The following is a 19,010-nucleotide window of genomic DNA, read 5'->3' as shown; positions in this document are numbered from 1 at the left end:
AAAGTTATTAAAATAAATATTAAAAATAAAAAGTAATAAAAAAAGAAATAAGGAAAGAAGAGAGCAACCAAACCATAAAACAAATCCACCAATGATAACAAGTACTAAAAACTATACTAAGAAAAACAAAACAAAACCAAAAAAACGGACAGATAGAACCCTAGGACAAATGATAAAAGCAAAGCTATAGAGACAAAATCCCACAAAGAAGCATACACATACACCCTCACAAAAAGAGAGAAAGGAAACAAATATATATATATATATATATATATATATATATATATATATATATATATATATATAAAGGAAGAGAGCAACCAAATCAACAAAGAAATCTACCAGTGTTAATAAGCTCTAAATACTAAACTAAGGTAAACATAAAACCAGAAACAAATTAGATGTAGAAAGCAAACCCCAAGTCTACAGTTGCTCCCAAAGTCCACTGCCTCAATTTGGGATGATGCGTTGTCTATTCAGGTATTCCACAGATGCAGGTACATCAAGTTGATTGTGGAGATTTAATCCCCTGCTTCTGAGGCTGCTGGGAGAGACTTCCCTTTCTCTTCTTTGTTCTTACAGCTTCCGGGGTTCAGTTTTGGATTGGCCCCGACTCTGCCTGTAGGTTGCCTGAGGGCATCTGTTCCCCGCCCAGACAGGACGGTGTTAAAGGAGCAGCTGATTAGGGGGCTCTGGTTCACTCAGGCGGGGTGGGGGGGGGAGGGTGGGGTACGGAATGCAGGGCGAGCCTGCGGTGGCAGAGGCCAGCATGATGTTGCACCAGCCTGAGGTGCGCCATGCATTCTCCCCGGGAAGTTGTCCCTGGATGACGGGACCCTGGCAGTGGCGGGCTGCACAGGCTCCCAGGAGGGGAGGTGTGGATAGTGACCTGTGCTCGCACACAGGCTTCTTGGTGGCGGCAGCAGCAGCCTTAGCGTCTCACGCCAGTCTCTGGGGTCCATGCTTTTAGCCGCGACTCGCGCCCGTCTCTGGAGCTCCTTTAAGCGGCACTCTTAATCCCCTCTCCTCGCCCACCAGGAAAGAAAGAGGCAAGAAAAAGTCTCTTGTCTCTTCAGCAGCTCCAGACCTTTTCCCGGGCTCCCTCCCGACTAGCTGTGGCGTACTAGCCCCCTTCAGGCTGTGTTCACGCAGCCAACCACAGTCCTCTCCCTGGGATCCGACCGAAGCCCGAGCCTCAGCTCCCAGCCCCCGCCCATCCTGGCGGGTGAGCAGACAATCCTCTTGGGCTGATGAATGCTGGTCAGCACCGATCTTCTGTGCGGGAATCTCTCCTCTGCTGTTTGCACCCCTGTTGCTAAGCTCTCCTCTGGGGCTCCGAAGCTTCCCCCCTCCGCCATCCTCAGTCTCAGCCAGTGAAGGGGCTTCCTAGTGTGTGGAAACCTTTCCTCCTTCACAGCTCCCTCCCACTGGTGCAGGTCCCGTCCCTATTCTTTTGCCTTTGTTTTTTCTTTTTTCTTCTGCCCTACCCAGGTACGTGGGGAGTTTCTTGACTTTTGGGAAGTTTGAGGTCTTCTTCCAGTATTCAGTAGGAGTTGTTCCACATGTAGATGTATTTCTGATGCATTTGTGGGGAGGAAGGTGATCTCCACGTCTTACTCTTCCACCATCTTGAAGGTCTCCTTTCAATCAGGAAATCCTTTTTAAAGCCTAAACCAGACTATAGTTTCAAGAATTACTCAGTAGAACTTCTTTAAAAGGTTTTGTGAAAAATAAGTAAAATCAGATTTGAAAAAAATCGGACTCCATGTCTGCAGATTTGGGGCTCATAAAGGCCACAGTGTGGAGAATAGCAGATTCTGTTGCAGAAGAATAATTTATGTATTTATTTTCCTGCAAGTCATAAAGGCATGGTAGTTACTCATAATGGATATTGAGTGCTAAAGGTTTTGCCCAAGGGCATTCTGGAAACTAAATTGGCAGGTGAAAGAAGGTTCAGTTATTCTGTAAAGAAGCATGTCTTTATGATGAATGGAGTGGGAGTGAGGTGGAGTAATTATCAACAGTATTTTAGCAAATCTTTTGTAAAAGTAAAATCCTGCAACCTTCCCTTTATCTCCTGTTCTGCCCTCCCAGTCCTTTTACACGGCTCTATTTTCCCCCATAGAACTTAGGAGCTGTATAATTGGCCTATGTGTGATGTTTATGTTTGTATTCTGTTTACTCTATTAAAATATATCCAAGTGCCTAGAAAATTGCCTGGCCTGTAGTAGGTAATAGATAAATACTTTTTGGATGAATAAATGAGCCCAAAGACAGTCTTTATTTTGTGGTCTTCAGTTTGTCTAAAGAATGAGAACTATATGAGATTACCCTCCCCTCCAGCATTTTCCCAGAGCATCTATGAGGATAATTGTGACCATATACATTATCTTATTGTCAACTGAGATGTGATTGTATCTCAAAATATCTTTTGATTCAATTTAGAATGTATTCTCTCATAGGAAAAGACAAAAGCTAAATGTATTTGGATTCTAAACTCCAGTAGAAAGACTACCAGAGAGATGGGATTTTGAAGTCAGAAGTCTTGCTCTGACCCCAGCATGCCATTTTCTATGTCTTTCTATCACGTAGGTTATATTAAGGATAAAATCAGAGAAAGTATAATAAATAGTGGTTAAGAGACTCAACTCTGAAGTTCTGTTGAATTGGACTCCAATCCTGATTTTGTCTTTTGGAAGCTGATGAACCTGGGTAAATCATCAAAATTCTCTAATCATCCATCTTCTCCACTATAAAATGCCAATAATAAGTGGTACTTCTTGGGATGTAAGGATGGAAAGAAAAGGTTATCAGCCCATCAGTCAGTAGTAATAGGACTAAGTTGTTTTAGGTTAACAGTTTTGCTGAGAACAGTTAGAAAACTGGACTATATATATATAGCCTTCTCTTCGAAGTCAGAGGCCTTCTAAAGAGTAGTTGTGTGATCCAGGAAGCTCAGAGCTGTGTGAGTCCTGCACGTAAGGTCACTTTCCTCCCCAAGAACAAGACTGAGTGTCTCAGCCTCTTAGCCTGCACTTTGGTAACTGGCAATATCAAAGAGCAGAGCTTTCAACTTAAGAGCTGGGGGTAGGGCCACTAGATTGGAGCTGAGGGTCTATCAGGGAGAAGGTAAGTACCCCAGGCTTGGGGACCCCAAAGGCTATGTCCTAGGTGTTAGGGTGAATAGGAAGGAGACTAGCTCAAGTCAGCTCAATCACTGATTAGATTAAGGGGCCTGGAATTGCTACTACCCCAGACCTCTCTGCCTGTCAGAAGCCCATCAGAAATAACCAGGCATATGAAGAGATGGCAAACCCGTGACCAAAAACCAAGAGAAAACACAGACAGTAGAAACAGATCTACAGGTTATCTCCAAAAAGGAATTGAGATTTATTATGTGCTTTAAAATAACTATGATTAATATGTTAGAGGAAGTCAAAGACAAGTGTGAGAATTTTGATATGTTACTAGAAATTCTAAAAATAAAAAGTACCATAGTTAAAATTAAAAACTCAATAAATGATTTAAACATATGAAAAGTAGTGAAAAGACAGAATGAAATATCCAGACTGATGAAAAGAGAGACAAAAGATGGAAAATACAGAGAAGAGCCTAAGAAATATATGGACATGGTAGATACATGTAACTAAACATGGCAGAAAAAGCAGAGAGAAGAATGGGAAAGGAACAATGTCTGAAGAGATGGTGCCTGAGAATTTCCAAAATTGATAAAAGGCATCAAGCAGACATTTGGGAAAATTTCAAACCTCAACAAGATAAACACAAAGAACCGAGGCACATCACGGTCAAATTCCTGAAGATCAAAGACAAAGAACGGACTTCTCTGGTGGCTCAGTGGTTAAGAATCCATCTGCTAATGCAGGGGACATAGGTTTGATCCCTGCTCCGGGAGGATCCCACATGCTGAAGAGCAACTAAGCCTGTGTGCCACAACTACTGAGCCTGCACTCTAGAGCCCATGGGCCACAGCTGCTGAGCCCATGCACCACAACTTCTGAAGCCCGCGTGCCCTAGAGCCCATGTGCTGCAACTACTGAAGCCTGTGCTCCACAACAAGAGAAGCCACTGCAATGAGTGGCTCCGTTTACACACCGCAATGAAGAGTAGCCCCCACTTGCTGCAACTAGAGAAAGGCCGCACGCAGCAATGAAGACCAATCGCAGCCAATAATTTTTTAAAAAATTTAAAAAAAAGACAAAGAGAAAATGCTAGAAGCTTTCAGAGGAAAAAAGACATCTGATCTTCAAAAAGCAGCAATAAGATTTTGAGTTGATTTCTCAACAGAAACAGTGGCATCCAGAAGACAGTGACATGATATTTTTGAAGTCCTGGAAGGATTCTGCCAGTCTAGAATTCCACATCCAATGATGGTAGCCTTCAAAAGTGAGGACATAGGGCTTCCCTTGTGGCACAGTGGTTGAGAGTCCGCCTGCCAATGCAGGGGACACGGGTTCATGCCCCGGTCCGGGAAGATCCCACATTCTGTGGAGCGGCTGGGCCTGTGAGCCATGGCCATGGAGCCTGTGCTCCGCAGTGGGACAGGCCACAACCGTGAGAGGCCCGCGTACAGCAAAAGCAAAAAAAAAAAAAAAAAAAAAAAAAAGTGAGGACATAAATCAGCTATTTTCAAACATATACAATTTTATCAGTCCACTGATTTCTTTAGCACCTGGAATAGACCCAAAGAATCGTATTTAAAAAAAAAAAAAGAATCGTATTTTAAATCATTAGAACTAGACCGCCATATACAGTGATCTTTCTGTAAAATCATGCTCAGAGTTCCTACCTGGGATATTGGAATACCTCTCCCTTCTGCCTTTTCACCCCATTATTACTTTGACGATAGGGTGAGACCCCCGCTTCCCACATTTCTTTTACCAGCCGGATGGAAATGTCTGGTGACTGTTTCCATGGAGAGCTGGGTCCAGCCAAGGAGGATGGGGGGTGGGGGAGAAGGGCGTCAGGGGCTGGTATCTGTGCATTCAGGGAGAGCAAGAGGGAAGATGATGGGACCTCAGTGACTCCAGGGGCTCTTACAGGCTTTGCCCACACTTGAAATAATCGGTGGCCAGTAGCCCTGGACTGAATGCCCTTCTCCCCCGTCCTCCATCCTTCCGCCAGAAATGAGAAAGAGCTGGATGGATGGAGCCCCATCTCCACACTGAGGTCAAGGCCACCCCTTTGGACTGTGGAACCTCGGGCTGGAGGGATTCGGATCTCTGGGGACATTGTGGAGCATAGCTGTCATATCCGCCCTGGGCACTTACACAGACTTCATCTGTTTGGGAGGGGAAATCTCTGGTGTTTTGTTAACCCACTGACATTTGGGTTTTCCTGCCCTGTTTGACTCATCTAATCCCCATTAATACAGGAGGCAAAAGCCAAGTGTAATTTCGCAGCCTCATTAGTGATGGTGACAGGTTAGTATTTTATAGCACCCAGCATCCTCGTGGTCACCGTTAAAACAAACCACTTTGTAAACAGGAGGCAGAGTTCTTGACTTGGGGACCCCAGCCTTCTATTCCCATGATTGGAGATGGTGCTGATAAGGAAGCCCCTTCCCCCCACAGTGGAAGTAATCCCCGCCATGGATGTGATATGCTAGAAACTTCTCTTCAGTACAAAGCTTAGAGCCACTGGCCAATGTTTCACCCTAGGGTAAGTTTAGAATTCCTCAGTTGATGTTTCCTGATAACAAATTAAATGGTCCAAGTCTGCTTAGGACGAGATCTCTTCCAGTAAGGAGTTATTTCAATGAATGTGACATGCTTTGAAGGTCTTCCAGCCTCTCTCACGTTTGCCTTTGGGGTTCTTTGCCCAAACGGGCCCCCCAAATGGCCTTGTTAAGAACAGGAATCTCTGCAGGGTTGGGAAAGGGATGTGGCCAAGTGGCTCGCTGCTGGAGCGGAGTCCTTGGGAGGGGGTGGGATGCATCCTTTGGCCCCCACCCCCGTTACAGCCCCATTTGAGCTGACAGACTCACCACCCACCTTTTTTGTTGGCAACACTACTGCCAGATGTGTGTGTGTGTGAAAAACCACCATTGTTTTTGGTCAAGCTGTTTTGACGGGGGTTTGGTTTCTAAATAGTAATTGATCATTAATTGCATTTCTTCCTACAAACCAGCACCTGCCTAGTATCCCTGTATACTTTGGACTATCCAGATGTAAATTAATACGATTTTTATTTTATCTGAGATTATGGGTGTGTTAAAAACAATTCCATGGGGCCATGTGGGAAACGCATGGGAGGACTTGGAGCCCTATTTAGGTGTAATTACAGTCTGACCCCATTTGCTCCTAAGAGCCTGAGCTGTCAGCATGGGATGGCAGACCGTTTGTGCTCATAGGGTCACAGGCAGAAAGATGGGGCTTGCTGGGAGAGCCCCTCACTTTAACGATGATTTACCTGAATCTAGCGTTCTGTGGTTTATAAAGCCTAGGTATATATTCTCATTCCCTGTGTCAGGAATATTAAAAAAATATCTCTTCAGAAATCCCTAGGGTTAAAAAATTCTGTTTTTTAAGTGAAGTTGCCTGGAGAATCTAGCTCTGCTCTGCTTTGTCAAGCATTTACAAAATTCATTTAAAGCAAGTCGGATAAAAGCCCGTGTTTGCAGAGGGCTTAGGAAGCCTGGTATCTGGTGTTGTAATAGCAGTTAAAGTCAGTTAACTGTTGCTTTTTTGACTTCTAAAGCAAGGTCCGTATTCACTTTAGGTTTTAAGACCTGGTATCCTACATGATAAGAGTTTGCATATAAATCCCCCCGATACATAATCTCTCTCGGGGTTTTGCTAAGAAAATTGGAATTACAGGATAGTTTCGTGACTAAAGGATATTTTCCTCTTATCGTTTAAATAAATGTAAAAGGAAATACCATGGGGGTAAGTTCCGATAAGCTACATTTAAATTTATATCTTTTGTTCACTTTTAGATTCCGTAGTTTTGTTTTTAAAAGAACATTCAAATGATTTCTAAGCCTCTTAGTGAAACAAGCTTGCTATTTTTTAACACACCATCTTTTATATTGCCACATCTTCCTCCAAAATACTTTGTGGATTTAACCGTTTCTCCTAATTTGGAAGCCACCTGTGTGCTCCTGGGCGATGGTTAGTCTCTCTTCTGTTCTGGTTCATACCGTGCAGCTGCAGATTGAATTTTATTCCTTGCATCCATCTCCGCTCAGGAGTCCAGAATGGCTCTTTATTGGCCATGAGAGCAAATAAAAGTTTTCTGTTAGATGTGGAAGACACTCTAGCACTCTAAGACCTGGCATTCTTACCTGGACTATGCCACACCCCCATTTTCTTCCACCCACCTTTGGTCATTCCTGGAACAGTTCCACAAATCTGGATGGAGCGTGTGCCGTCTCATGACTGCAGTTTTTTGCATCCGATTTCTTCATTTGTGGATGAGTGCCTCTCCACTAGAATTGCCTCCTGCACAGCCTCTGTCCCCAACAAAACTGAATTCTAGTATAACTGAAACATTCTATGTCCAGGGTTGAACATCCAAGACCAGAAGTGATAAGATGGAAGCAAGTGCCCTTGGGTTTGAGTGTATTTGTTTTTTGTTTTTTTTAAATTTTTATAGATTATACTCCATTTTTTTTTTGATAAATTGATTGCTTTTTTGGCTGCATTGGGTCCTCGTTGCTGCACCCAGGCTTTCTCTAGTTGCAGCGAGCGGGGGCTACTCTTCGTTGCAGTGTGCGGGCTTCTCGTTGCAGTGGCTTTTCTTGTTGTGGAGCATCGCCTCTAGGCGCACGGGCTTCAGTAGTTGTGTCACGTGGGCTCAGTAGTTGTGGCTCGCAGGCTCTAGAGCACAGGCTCAGTAGTTGTGGCACACAGCTTTAGTTGCTCTGCGGCATGTGGGATCTTCCCGGACCAGGGCTCGAACCAGTGTCCCCTGCGTTGGCAGGCAGATTCTTAACTACTGAGCCACCAGGGAAGTCCCGTTGAGTGTATTTGTTGAATGAATGATTTTTTCATCTGGCATTTACGAAGCCTAAGAACAATTTTTAAATTATTTTCCTCCTTCCTGTTCCCCCTCCAAGTTTCCCTTTGATTATATGTATATAATCAAATGAATTAAGTGTTTTTTGGTTTCAGCCAACTTCAACTCTTCCTGAAAATCATCTTGTAAGGATTCACCAAGTTTTCTGCCTAAGTTAATAAACCAAGTTAAAGTCTGCTGAACGCATTTCTGTGTTTTTTGGATGTTGTCATCTCTGCAGTGTGATTCTGAGCGTCATTTGTGCTTGGCCTGTATGACATTCTAGAAAAGTACCTTGAGTACTTCTCTTTTAATATTTCTGTGATTTCTAGAAGTAGGAAACATGACAGTAATGGCTACGTTTAGGTTTTATTAAGGTTGCACATGAACTTGTGAGCAATGTAAATAATACTCAGAGAAAACTACCTACTCAGCTCCGATGTCCTTTGGCGTCTTAGCTGTGACCACTTGGCAAAAAGTGCTCCTGCAAAGCTTATTAGGGACTTCAGTGGATGCTCTTCGCTTAAAGTCTTTCTTGTTTATTTTTTGTAAGTATTCTTAATTTTCTAATGCCTCTTGAAAGGAAAAAGTCATTTAGGAGTTTAATAATTGGGAAGGGGTGGATTCTGGAAATGTTATGATGAACAGGAAATGGAGGAACAGATCTTCGGTTTAGTAGAGAGTTGAAGACAGTTTGTCAGGGGATGCAGCTCTTTTTCTACCCGTGTAAATTTGATTGAACGTATTTGGAAATTAGTAATTTTGTAAAACATCCATGGAGAAGTAGCCAGTGATCTCCCTGTATCCCATCCAATACTCGTGAAAGGAAAAAAATTGAGGTGAGTAAGTTTCGAAAACAGCCACATACTGACTTGATGTCTAGTTACCGTTATTGACGTGCTTATATCATCCTGAGAAATTTATCTCTGCCAGCTTTCGTTTGCTTCTCAGTTGAAAGAGCACGATCCTTCCTAGATGGTGGGGTTGTTAAGTATGCGTGTTCAGTGGGGTATGTCAAGTCACTGTTACATAGCAGGGGGTCAGTAGCATCAAATTCCCTTCTCATCCCCTATGTGTAATATAACCAGGGTTTAAATCAACACACTGAGTTAGTTCATATATGACTGCGCACCAGCTTTGTTGTACTACCTTTAAGATGTTTCAAATGGTTAAATTTGCTTCTCTTTGAAATGCCATTTTTATCATTGTTCACATAATTTTGTTTTGGCTGTGTGGGCTCATGTTTTTGGTGGAATCACACCATTTTCTGTTGGTTTGATTTATAATTCTATTTTCTTTTTGGCTGTATGCATACTCTCTCATTTTGGGACCCATGGCACTGTTGGATTTTTGGCTTCGCTCACCTTTTTTTTCCCCTTCTCCTCTTTGGCCCATCTCTTCCTGTTTCATTTTGACACCGCTAACATAACTGTTCACGCGTGTTTTGTAAGTCTTCCCAGTACATCTTTAATGGCGCAGTATTCCTTTTTATTCTTTTTTATTTTTCAAAATGACAAGCTTATATTTCAAGTATGTGAAAATGCCTTAGAACACCATGTTGAATATTGATTAGTGGGCATTTAAAATCTTAACCAGGGTTGTGTAGTTCTGTTTTGGTTTTCTATTTCTTCTTTACATTTTTTTAATCATATACCTGATAGTTTTTGTCAGCAGTGAATGATTCCTAAGGATCCTTCTGTGCATAGCACCGTGTTGGGTCTTGCAGGAAGCATTTTAAAAGAGACCCTATGCAATGAATCCCCATTTCCTGTGAGTTTTTGTAGGCAGAGTTTCATAGAATATGATTGTCATCTTCTGGGTGCTTGAATCTAAAACAAATACGGACACAGAGCCCAAGTAGGTATTTGAATGAGAGTATGTAAATAGTAAACAAATAGACATTCGCATCCCTTACCGTGGACTAGACTCGGACTCCCCCTATTCCCGCTCTTCATTTCCTCCAAGTGTTGAGATGTTAGGCTGCTCTCCACATCACCTGGAATAATTTCTAGGCAGTTGTACCACTTGAAAACAAGGTAACACATCCTTTGATTGGACAGGCTGTTGCACTTCCTGTGATGGATAGCATCTTTGCAGCAGGTTGCTTTATGCTTTCCAGTTTGTCCTCTGGAGAGATAAGCAGCAGGAATGGACATCGATGGTTCGGGGATCTCAGGGCAAGAGGGAGGCAGGCTCACCTCCCTCTGAGGGGGCCAAGCTGGGATGGAGGCCCCTGCCTTCTCCTGGCAGCTGGAATGTGGACATGTCGACGTGCAGCCAACCTAGAAGCTTAACGCAGGAAATGTGAACCTTGAGGGAATGACCAGGGGAGTGAGTTAGAGATGATTCCCTGTGTGGCTTTGGCAGAGGGCAGAGTGCCGTGAGAGTCCAGTGGTCCTAGGCGGACTGCCCCTGGGGCCCAGTCCTGTCTGCGTCTCTCCAGGTCACCGCTAGAGCATGGCTCTCCCAGCTACCATTTCTTAGTTACCCTTCTCATGAATGGCTCTTTGTTTAAATTGACCAGGGTACACTTTGTGATATTTGGAGCAGAGAATCTGAAGATAACAGTCAGACAAATCAAACAAGTGGTCATAGTGGAGGACGTGCACCCTTACAGGAAAGGGTAGAATTATCCATGAAGAAACAGGCAAACAGAGATTGGCCTGGAAAACAAAAAGACCATCCAGAAGGATTCAAGGTAGATCTATTAGAGGTGAGAAGGGAAGTTTAGGGCTGATTTACAGGACTTAACAAAGAAGAAAACAAGCTTCGTTTTTCATCTCGAAGGTCCTTTGAGGAGGTAGATACTGTGATCTTGTTAAACAGCCTGGCTCTTTTTCACAGTGAGAAGGACCAGAAATAAGAAGATGAATAGGAAAATGGCAACACATCCTTTCAGAGTGTGGGTAGGGGTGGGCTTCTTGCTACAGGGAGGAGAAGAACCTGTATGACCCATACAGAGGAATCATTGAAATTAGGTCCATAGCAAACCCAGGACTTGAAGACAGTGCAAGAATTTGGTGCCGTGTGGGTCATTTGGCTTTTAAACTGATCCAAAATAAAATGAGATGAAAACACTCTGCTCCCATCTGTGTCTTTTCTTAAGTATTGTCGGCCCAGTGTGTGGCCAGACCTTTTTAATATAGAAAATCCTGCCTTAAAAAATGATAGGATACAATCAATTATCTTTGTGCTCTTCCACAATTTTTAATTTTGTGGTCCCTTTGCCACTTTCTGTGTGGGAGACTAAGGTAAGGATTTGAAGAATAGGAGTTTTGAACTGCTCTGGTCACATCCATTTCAATGCAAACCTCGCTCTCTCTCTCTCGTTTCACTTGCACAGATTTGTTGCATTTTGGGGTCTTTGTAAGATCTGTCTTCATTTCCTCTGTCCCTGTCAGACTCCTATATTTCCTTGTCCTTTTTGGCCAAACACCATTGTTTTCATCCTCCTTGTGGAGCTGTAGATGCTCTTCGAGCTTTGATGTTAATTTCCTTTCTCTCACAGCAGCTTGGAGCTGGCAAGCACTAACGTCTCTTTCCAATTTTGAAGGGAGATTTGATCTCTCAGCACCCTGCCACCGTGTCTGTGTTTTCTTTCTTTCTTTTTTTTTTTTATATTCTTTGTTTCTTTATTGAGGTATAACCGACATACAATATACTGCACATATTTAAACTGTACAAGTGGTAAGTCTCTGCATATGTGAAACCATCACCAAAATCAAGATAGTGAACATACTCATCGGCCCCAAATTTCCCTTGCGCCCTTTATAATACCTTCATCCTGTCCCCAGCGACCCACAGATCTTCTATCACATTAGTTTGCAATTCCTAGAAGGTATGATTCCTGGCATCATACAATATGTCCTCTTTTAATTTTTTTTAATCTGGCTTCTTTCACTTAGCATCATCATTCTGAGATTCACCCATGTTGCATGCAATGCACGTCCAGTCTTTTTAATTGCAGAGTTGTATTCTATTGTGTGGCTATACCAGAGTGTGCTTATCCATTTCTCTGTTGGTAGACATTTGAGTGATATCCAGTTTCTGGCTGTTAGAAATAAAGCCACTAAGAACATCTGTGTACAAATCTTTGTTTAGACGCAGGCTTTCGTTTCTCTTGGGTAGACGCCTAGGAATGGGATGGCTAAATCATATGGTGGGCTATATATTGAACTTTTTAGGAAACTGCCAACTGTTCTGCAAAGTGGTTGTATCATTTTACATTTCCACCAATAGTGTAAGAAGGTTCCAATTGCTCCAGATACTTGTTAACACTTGGCATGGTCAGTTTTCACCTTTAGCCATTCTAATAGGTGTATATTTGTACCTCATCTTTTCATGTGCTTATTTGCCATCCTACATCTTCTTTGGTGAAATGTCTATTCAAATATGTTGCCCATATATATATATATTTTTTTTTTTGGTACGCGGGCCTCTCACTGTTGTGGCCTCTCCTGTTGTGAAGCACAGGCTCCGGACGCGCAGGCTCAGCGGCCATGGCTCACGGGCCCAGCCGCTCCGCGGCATGTGGGATCTTCCCGGACCGGGGCACGAACCCGTGTCCCCTGCATCGGCAGGCGCACTCTCAACCACTGCGCCACCAGGGAAGCCCTGTTGCCCATATTTTTAACTGGGTTATTTGAGTCTTATGATTGACCTTTGAGAGTTCTTTATATTTTCTGAGTATAAGTCTTTTTTCAGATCCATGAATATTTTCTCCAGTCTGTGGCTTGTCTTTTCATTCCCTTAACAGTGTCTTTTTTTAAAAAAATTTTTTTAACATCTTTATTGGAGGATAATTGCTTTACAATGGTTGTTAGTTTCTGCTTTATAACAAAGTGAATCAGCTATACATATACATATATCCCCATATCTCCTCCCTCTTGTGTCTCCCTCCCACCCTCCCTATCCCACCCCTCTAGGTGGTCACAAAGCACGGAGCTGATCTCCCTGTGCTATGCGCCTGCTTCACACTAGCTATCTATTTTACATTTGGTAGTGTATACATGTCCATGCCACTCTCTCACTTCTGTGTTTTCATGATGGTTCGTTGTGGTTGCTTTCAGTGCAAGGTTGGATTTCTGATGCAAATGGAAAAACGAACAAGCAGTTAATTCTGTGCATCCTTTTGTCTTCCTGTAAACACACCTGCCACGGCGTGTTACCCCTCTAAGCGCTCCTGCTTAACGTGCTTCGGTTTGTCAAGAATTGATTTGTTTGGCAGAATTATTCATAGTTGATTCTAGGAGTAAATTTTCTCCGGTATCTATCTGTAGAAATAAATCTCACTTCTCCGTGCCTTTCTTTAATTAGCTTGTTTCTGTTGTCATCAAATATTCATTTAATGAGTCTATAAAGGATCTTCAGTAGTGTTAAGTTGTCAGTGCTATTTGGGGATAAAATTCAAGATTGACATCAAACGTGTCCATTTTAGTAAAGATGCAATTGACTTAAGTAGTATAAATGGGAGGGGTATCCATGAAGCAGTCGTCCTGCTGTAATCATGTGTAACGATTACACTGTAAGGAAAACCTGCCTTGAGGAATTGCGAAACCAAGGGTCAAGTTCACCTCTGCCGTCACCTGCCTCCCTACTGTTGGCAAGTCAGAGCAATGGTCTGACCCAGGGTTCCCCAGGAACCGGGCGGCACAGCAGGAGGTGAGTGGCGGGCGAGCCAGCGAAGCTTCATCTGCCGCCCCCCCCCCCCCCCCCGCCGTCGCTCGCATTACCGCCTGCACCATCCTCTCCTCCCCTCCGCCCCGTCCGAGGAAAAATTGTCTTTCATGAAACCAGTTCCTGGTGCCAAAAAAGTTGGGAACTGCTGGTCTAACCTATTCCTTTGTCTGTAAGATGGGATAACATTTTTGCCCTCCTTTTTCACCTGGCAGTTGTGGCGACCACATGGAATCATGAATGTGGCAGTGCGGTCATCCCATTCCTGCCCTGGGAGGACCCCAGCCGGGGGTTATTCTGCTCTGCTCGGCCTTTGCAGCCTGGTCTTCATCCCTCCTTTGTACTCTTCGCGCTAAGCAGCCTTCTCACAGGTCCCCCTCCCTCTGTGTTTATACTCTCCGGCGTCCCTCTGACTGCCCCTCAAGGCTGGAGCCATCTTCCTGACTACCTTAAATGCCTTCTCCCCTGTGGATTCTCCCTTGTTCATCCTGATCTGCAATAGCCTCGTAGTGATCTCTGGTCCTCCATCACCTTAGCGACCTGTGGCTCTCTGTCGTCACGATGCTGGATCATCGTTGGTCCCATATGTGTCCTGGATTGCTAACAAGATGAAAATCGAGGGTCAGGATCCTGAGTCTTGCACTCTGTTACCACACTGCACAGAACCCTGGTATGGATCAGGGGTTACTGGATGCTGACTGGAGTGGCTTTGATAAATCAGGGAAACCCCGCAGACTCAGTTTCCTTCCTTGCATAGTACTTCGGGTGCTCTGTGTGCCTGGATAGAGATGTAAGTTGGCCATCCTTAAGTCTTACTACAGATAGTTAAGGGGTGACCACCCTGGGCAGCCAGGTGCCAGGCTCTGTGTCTGTAATAAGATCGGGGTGCTCGCTGTGGCTGGGGAGACCAGCGCTCGAGTGTACACCGTCCAGAGCAAGAAGAGGGATGTGGTCTCACATGGGAGAGTTACGGGCGTTCAGTGAAGAGCCAATACACTGGGAATAGGGTGAGGGCTGGCACATGCTGCGGCAGTGGGTCTTCATGGACGAGGGAGCAAGGGTTTGCTGGGAAGGTGCATGGGACGTGCCCCCGGCGAATGTACAGGAGCGTCCAGGAGCCTGCTGTGCATGGGGGCCAGTGTGGTTGTGTGTGGAAACCGGTGTGCAGAGCAGGTGAGGATGCAGGGGAGATGCCCTTTGGTCATGTGGAAATGATCTTGGAGAACTGGGCTCCTTAGGAGAGAGGCACGTGGGAGCCAGAGGAGCCTCGACTTTAGGACCAGCCGATGCCACAAGGGGCGAGGAGAATGGCCATGGTGGAGGGTCTTCCCTGCTGTTCAGTCAGTGGCAGCATCACAGGGAAGAGACCTAAAATTCAAAGCCCCAGCATTACTTCCAACAATTCTGATTCTGCAGGTCTGGGGTGGGGCTCAGCATCTGTGTCTTAAGAAACTATCCAGGTGATCTGATGCAGGGGATCATTGACCCACCCTTTGAGTAGATGCTTAATTGTCCCTAAAGAGCTTTGTAAATCCAAACAATTATCAAATTTGCACGTTATCCATTTGTCCTGGCAGGCAGGTCATGGATAGCTCTGTTCGGAGTCTCAAAGGATCCGTACATTCTATAAAGCTTAAAATCACTGAGCTAGGAAAAAATAATGTAAGACAGAATGAGAACAGTGCTATAGCCAGAATACAGGAGAGTGGTAACCTTTAAAGAAACATTTTGTGATATAGGGAAAGTTGATGTTTACAAGAATCCGACTATAACACATTAGGAAAGGGAAGGCTTGGCATCCCGTTTGTAAATCAGGATTTATGTTTGGGTGAATATCTCAATGTTTAAAGGAGATACAATGCTTGGTGGATGTAGCGATTTCACGATTTATCTACAATAGGTTTTTTTTAAAACAATTTTTTCCCTGACCTAATTAAATCATCTGCTTTCCCCTGAGTTTTATTTTTTTAATTTTGAAGTTAGCAATATATAAAAGTTCAGTATCATGAAGGTCTTTACTGAGAATTTTTAGTACCGGTGCCACATTTTGCTCTCCTGCGGTGAAGGTCACGCCTGCATTTCTATGATAAACATCTTTCTGAAATTTATGAAGGAAAAAATTGATATTGATGCAACTTGGTTTTCACTCCCAACCCGAGAGCTTTCACGTCAGTCAAGTGTACAGCTGAAAAGTGGTACCTGCTCCGTCTTTTCTTCCTAAACCCAAAGTGGGCATATGGTTGATCCTGGCAACACAAGTACCAGGAATGGGATGCAGTAACTCTAGGGTGGAGGCTCTGATCAAGGATGTACTTCCCAGTGATGGTTGAGGCTGAGGGATCCACTGGTAACCACAGTTGTTCTTGGCAGTGGGGTTTGGCTCCTGGAGTCCCATATTTAATCATTGGCTTAAACATTACATGAAAGGTTACTATTTCTTAAGCCCAGTCAATATTCTATTGATCCACAAGGGTTTATTCTCCATTCATATGGTACCCAGCACTAGGTTAGATATTGTCCATATGGCCAAGCGCCAGGGCCAACAATTAGCTTACTGAAGAGCGTCCCATAAGAGAGACCCAGGCCATGTGTGATCAAATGCAAAATTACACACTCAGATGATTAAAACCAATTATGCAACAACACTTTGATTAACTAATCCCAGTGACCACAGCTTCTTGTAACAACTCAGCCAGATTGAAAGAAAAAAATGTTTCATGAGAAGCAGAGTTCTCCACTTTCCTGACTTTATATTAAAAATATCCCAATGGGGCTTCCCTGGAGGCGCAGTGGTTGAGGGTCTGCCTGCCGATGCAGGGGATACGGATTCGTGCCCCGGTCCGGGAAGATCCCACATGCCGTGGAGCGGCTGGGCCCGTGAGCCATGGCCGCTGAGCCTGCGCATCCGGAGCCTGTGCTCCGCAACAGGAGAGGCCACAGCAGTGAGAGGCCCGCATACTGGGGAAAAAAAAAAAAAAATCCCAATGAATCATTTCTGAAGCAAATAGGGCTCATTGCAGGCATATTATGAAGTCATTGACCTTGATATTATATTCTTTTTGGGAACCTTTCTCCATCAGCGTTTTCTATGTCTAATGTTATCTTTACCAAGATAAGAAATATATCTTGTTCTTTGTACTTGTGGATTTTTTGCCTAGGCTACACACTCTAGGTCTAAATAAATACTTTTTGGAGTGGGTGTGGTTAGAGAACCAGTTGTATGAATACATTTTGGTTAGTGTTTGTTTGAGTTTTAGATTTTGAGCCTCTTTGCTAGAGACTGAAAAATGTAAACTGGTTCAGATAATTTTAGTCATGAGTCCGCAGGTGCCAAGGAGTGGGGTATGTTGAGAAGAGTCCTACTGAAATTATATTGGTTATTCTCAAATAATCCTTTCAGCACATATGATGTAATCTTTTGGCGGTATGCTTGGATAGGAACGATCACCCCAAATCGGTCCCAGCCCACATAGGGTCAAGAATGGTGGGTGCCTGGTCCTATGATTTGGGTTCTCTGCTCTTCCCAGCCCTCACATCCACGTTCATATCAATAGGGTTTCTTCTACCTCCTCACTATGTCATCCTAAACATTCTCCTCTCTTTAACGTTGGGCTCAGCCATCCTTTTGCTTACATTATTTAACATTATCTCATTTAGTTTTTAGATGATAATCAGACCCCCCCCAACCATACACCTTGGCTACACACCAACACATTTTAACCTCCATTGTGTTCCTGATAAAGAAGTATTGTATTTAAGAGAAGAGAGAGACAAATAATAGGATGTATACCTTTAGAATGGAAATACAGTTGACCCTTGAGTGACATGGGGGGTTAGGGGCACCAACCCTCCACACAGTTGGAAATCCAGGTACGATTTATGGTGGACCCTTCATATCTGGGGTTCATCCGTATCCAGGGTTCCTCTGTATCTAAGGTTCATCTGTATCCCTGGTCCTGTGTCCCTAGATTCAACTAGCCAGGCCAGATCGTTTAGTGCTGTAGTATTTACTACTGGAAAACATCCGAGATAAGTGGGCCCATGCAATTCAAACCCCTGTTGGTCAAGGGGTCCACCGTATTATCTTAGGGATCATCTAGACCTGAATTTGTTAAATATTGTTAACTATTAGATTTTGATGGTACAAGTCTTTTGTTGGAACCCCAACATTTAAAGTAAATAAAAGTTGACTATATCAGGTTGACTCAGGGTTTAGAATGACCTGGAATGGGTCTGGAAGAACCTTCACAGTCTGAGGGTTCTGAGGATTACAGTGTGAAAAACCAGCAATCTAGTTCCTCCTGCTGTTTTATATAGATCAGGACGCTGAGGAAGGGGAGCCAACATTGACCTATTTACCAGATAAGAAGGTAGGTAAGTGGATAGGTAAGTAGGTAGGTGGGTAGGCAGTGTAATGTGTATGTGTATATATAAACACATATACTGTATATATACAAAGTCGTTTAATCCTTATAACATTCTAGAAGGTAGATGGTTTTACAGGTGATTAGATGAGGAAAGCTTTTAAGTCGACAGAGTTGGGGCTCACCTTAGGTCTTTTTGGCGGCAAATCTACATTCTTTGCATCATACCTTCACGCTGCCGGATGGCGCTCCACCTGAAGCCACACGGGCAGGGACAGGACTGGGACCCAGGCCCCTGCATCCTGGTCCAGGGCTGTCCCCCTAGACCACCTTTTCTCTTTAGTCAGTGGCCAAATAGTACCTGCTAAAAGAGTAACGGGAATATTGAGGAAGCAGTTAAAAAGATGGACACTCCAGCAGTGCTGACCTTGAGAAGAGTTAATGTTCTTAGTTCCCTGTGTTTTAGCAACTAATTGGTCATGTAAAATGACTGGAAGGAAGCTGATTCACAAGTGATTTTTGTGCTCTCTCAGTATTGTTCTTAGCTCAGAGAATTTTCCATGGAATCCAGCTTCCTAATTTAAAACATTATATGATGAATTATTTTTCTTCAAAATACTCTCTTTATGGCCTGAGAATTGAAGTTTGATGTTGAATTTTCAAGTACTCACTACTTTTATGTTTCATGAACTTGAAAGTACAGAACATGTAATCATTAACATTCTTTTTAGGTTTCGAATATAAAATCAAACATGAACGATTGAAGCATTAAACCAGAGTTCCAGTACAATACCCAGAAAATCCCTCTGCTTTTTGTTGACTTATGCTGAGGCCTTATTATGCAGATGCTTAGAATAACGGGCCGTGGATATCTTAGCTTCTTGCCTCTCGTTGCTGACTCCGATTTTCTTTTTCTCTGGAGCGTTTAGGGACAGGAGATCTTCAGGATGAGTT

The 19,010-nt window shown here is 43.7% G+C and overlaps 1 protein-coding gene across 5 annotated transcripts in view; it reads left to right on the top strand.

Moving 5' to 3' along the window:
• Window positions 1-19,010, top strand: part of PTPRM (protein tyrosine phosphatase receptor type M) — a 747,728-nt gene that overhangs the window by 150,884 nt on the left and 577,834 nt on the right. The gene's annotated exons all lie outside the window — the stretch shown is intronic.

Source organism: Tursiops truncatus, chromosome 13 (assembly GCF_011762595.2).
Source record: "Tursiops truncatus isolate mTurTru1 chromosome 13, mTurTru1.mat.Y, whole genome shotgun sequence".
Classification (NCBI taxonomy): domain Eukaryota; kingdom Metazoa; phylum Chordata; class Mammalia; order Artiodactyla; family Delphinidae; genus Tursiops; species Tursiops truncatus.
The sequence above is the reverse complement of the archived record's forward strand: the minus strand, read 5'-3'. Positions and strand labels throughout refer to the sequence as shown.